Genomic DNA, 4,250 nt, shown 5'->3' on the forward strand with positions numbered 1-4,250 from the left:
TCTTGCTTCTAGGTCATCCTTCCTCTAGGCTGCAGGTTCAGAGTTTAATGTTTTATTTGTTTTCTTTGGTGAGCTCTTGGCTCCGTGGAGCTCAGTTTGCAATGTGGTATCAAGGAGTGTGTGTGTTACGTTCTCAATTGTCCGATAAACACGGGTGCGTCAGATTAGTTCCGCCTCTAGACTACGAGATTAACGGTAGGACGGTAGGACCAAAACAAAAATAAAATTATAGCGGTCTCAACGCTTTGAGCTCAAGGCTTTGAGCTTGACTTGCCCGGCCACGACTCATTGCTGCACAGCAGCTATAATTATATTTTTGTATAAATACAAATACGGCTCACCGGCCGCGGCTTCCAGGCTTATAAACACGCGACAAAAACCTCATCTGTCCTGATGGTCGAGTTCCATCCAGCTGCTCTCAGAGTCCGACGCGTGGATATTATTATTTGCCGAGATGTGTGTGAATTGATTCAGGTGGGCGTTAGCAGCTAAAGGCTAGCTGAGTCCATGCTGACTGCTGCTACTTCATAGTTCATAACATTATAAACAAATAAAACGACTTGAATTCACTTAAACGTGTACCGCTACTCACACTTTGTTGAAAATTAGGAGAGAAGTGTGCGAGGTGTCATAGTTATAACAGCCTCGCTGAGGTCCACAGACCACTGGGTGCGTTTGTTTGTGTCCGCGGCGCATGCCGTTGTGAATTCCCCATGTTTAAAACAGTTTTGTTTTAAACTAGAGGCTATATGAAGCTCCACCTCACGTTAGTCGGCTGTGCAATGGAGTGGGGCGAGGAGGAACGAATTCCACCCAAACCTAGTCCGCAAAAAACAAAACAAAAATCGATAAAAATTCCACGTGATCGAATTCATTCCTCCACTATCAATTATCGATTATTGATGAACATCGCTACACTGTAGCTTGTAGATTGAATTACTATTGGTTTACTGAGATATTACACAAATTTTATAAATATTGTAGCCTGTACCAATTGATTTGATTACAGAATAGTAATTGAGAGAAATGGTGTGACCTTGTCATAGGTCAGATTTTTGTAGACGGGGACTTCCAGGATGAATCCCAGGATCCAGGGGAATACAGCGAGACTACAGATCTCCCAGTCGACTGGGATGGCGAGCCACCACTGAGCATCTAGAAGAGCAATCCACACATTCACTGCAGTAGCATCAAGGACTACCCTGCTGTACGACTGGAGCGGTCGTTACACACACAGTCCAGCGGATGAACTTCATCGGGACGCGTACAGACACCCATCGACTTTTGGCCCCAAACAATTTTTTATTTTATTTTTTGGACTGAAGGGACAACATATTTTATTTGTGTTGTCAACTGTGAAAAGCTGAAGTACTGAATTCATGTTTACAAACAAAAGGCTTTAAATTCATCTAACTCTTACTAAGATAATCTTGCTAAAAGCCAAAACTCTGTGTTGTCTAATTTCATTGCTGTCATACATTTTTAAGGGCTCTGGTCATTCTGAAAATCTGGTACTTGTCCATGCTCATTTATATTAATATTCTATTATTATTATTATTATTATTCAGAATTACAGTACATATGCTACAGTCATCAAAGAGCATTCATTTGCCGATTATCAACTCACTTTGTATCATTATAATGCTCGTTGATATAAGCAGATGGGCAATGTTTACCTTTGCTACATGTTTTCCAGACGGAGAGCTCCCAGTTCATCCTCTGGCAAAACGTTCTGCTGTGACACTTTTCACATCACAACGCGTCATAACGGAATTGCGGAAGCTCTGCTCCGAGGGCTGTTGATTCGGCTTCCAGGGCGCTGTTATTGTTAAAGAGCATTAATAGATGGTTATTTACGGTTAAGTAATGCTTATTCAGCACTCTTGTGCTTTCATGAAATGTTCCTTAAGTGATACATGTTTTCAGCTTTTTAAGTGTCACAAAGAACATTAATAAATGGTTTATTACAGTTAAGTAATGCTTATTCAGCACTCTTACGCTTGTTGTTATTAAAGGGATGTTTTCAACTTTACAATAAGGGTCACACTGAGCATTAATAAATGGTTAATTACGGATAAGTAATGTTTTTCAGCACTTTAATAAGTTTATGAACTGTTAGTTAAGGCATATATGTTTTCAACTTTACAATAAGGGTCACAAAGAACATTAATAAATGCTTAATTACGGATAAGTAATGTTTTTTCAGCACTTTAATGTGTTAATGAAGTGTTAGTTAAGGCATACATGTTTTCAACTTTACAATAAGGGTCACAAAGAGCATTAATAAATGGTTAATTACAGATAAGTAATGTTTTTTCAGCACTTTAATGTGTTAATGAAGTGTTAGTTAACTCATTCTCTGCCAAAGACGTACCCGGACGTACTTTTAACAATGGCGTTCTGTGCCAAAGGCGTACTCGGACGTACTTTCATGTTTTGGCTGTTTACATTACATCAGACACTTTCCCAGCCTGTGACATTGTTTCAGGTCAAACTGATAAAAGGAACCCGCTAGTTTAGTATTTATGGGTGGAGACTGTGGTCGAAACAGAGTCCGATCCAGAGTTCTCGGCTGGCGACAGGCCCGGTTCTACGGGGGTGCAAAAGCATGCATTGCACCCTTATTTTAATTGTCTGCATGCTCAGTTGAAAAGTAATTTTTTTTTTTTTTTTTTTTTTAATAAATGCTACAGCTGCACACTTACTGTTTAAACTTGAATTATCGTTGTTGTTTTTCTTTGTTCTTTGATGTGATTTTATGGCTTTTTGGCACCTATATGTAACCTTTTAAGGTTGAGATAATTGTATTATCATTATATGGTCCAAATATTTCAGTAAAGCACTTGAAACACTTGAAATATTCTTGCTTGGGTGGTATCATTCTACTTGAAATGATGGTCAAATGCATTATTTTTAGTAAAATAACATGTCAAATTTTTCGGGCGGCCGGCCTTTGGCCGGCCACCCGAGTGGGCCCGGCCTTCGGCCGGGCATCTGCACCCCTTCCTATCTTGGATGCACCCTTAGTCATCTGGTTCTGGAACCGGCCCTGGCTGGCGACGATGGCGAGGAAGACGCCAGCGTTTTTGTTATTGCTCCACGACGGAGCGCCATGGCGACGAAGTCTCCCCTTCACAGCGTTCTGATCCGTCTGACACAGATAAATCGGAGGAGGAGAAATGGGTGCCACTTGGAGAGAGCGATGACGATGGTAAAAAGTAGCCTATTTTTTGTATCGCGTTTGAGATAAAATGATCACACACACAACATTCGAGTATAATTGTCACGCATTGTTTATAACTTATGCCGCCGGCATGACTCGCTTCACGTTTCCTCTTGCCAGCTCTCCCTCTCAAGGGAGAGCTCTGTCACACTCAAGGGAGGGGGAATCACATGGATACGTCAAACGCGTCAAACCGCGTCACACACCCGTCCCCAGCAACCAAGGCGAAACATGTGTCACATAAACATTTCAAAGTTTACAGCACTAACGTAGCTATTGTGTGATCTTCTGTGCTAACGTTAGTTATGAGAGGTAACGTGACAGCAGGTAACGTTACAGCACTCGTTATTCCTGTGTGTGTGTGTGTGTGTGTGTGTGTGTGTGTGTGTGAGAGAGAGTGTGTGAGTGTGACCACATAAGGGTTCGTTCCATTTGTTTATGCTTTTATCAAGCTAAGCTAAAAATCCACATGGCAACTGTAAAAGTAAATTATTTATTTGATTTTGTGCACATATTTATCATACTTTGATAAATACTGCGGCCAAGCCTCATCTGTCAAGAAACCCCAGGGGCCAGACTCTCTCTCTCTCTCTCTCTCTCTGTAGCCGCTCACTGGGCGGGATGGACCGACACAGCTCCCTCAAATACATTCTCTTATTTTTTATTTATTTATTTGGGAAAACAAATACTGTATATGTCTGATGTGTCACTGAGGCAAAAAATAAAAGGCTCAAAAGAGAGTTCTGCTTGAAACGGTGTCCTTCACTAAAAACCTCTTTTTCTCCTATTTATGTCCCAAGGAGGGCATTTGTAGTGAAAACAAGCTAACTTCCACTGCTTGTAACTAAACAAGGAAACATGGGAGAGTTTCAGTTTTTTACAAGGGGTAAGAAGAGAGTCTCTGCTTTATTGTGAGATATGTTGTGTAATTTTATTCCTAGCACAGAATATTCTGTGGGTCCTGGAAGATCAGGAAATATGCTCAAAATCCTGGCACTGGGAGCACACAGACCGAAATGACCCTGGC

This window comes from Poromitra crassiceps (assembly GCF_964638095.1).
Source record: "Poromitra crassiceps genome assembly, contig: HAP1_SCAFFOLD_97, whole genome shotgun sequence".
Classification (NCBI taxonomy): Eukaryota; Metazoa; Chordata; class Actinopteri; order Beryciformes; family Melamphaidae; genus Poromitra; species Poromitra crassiceps.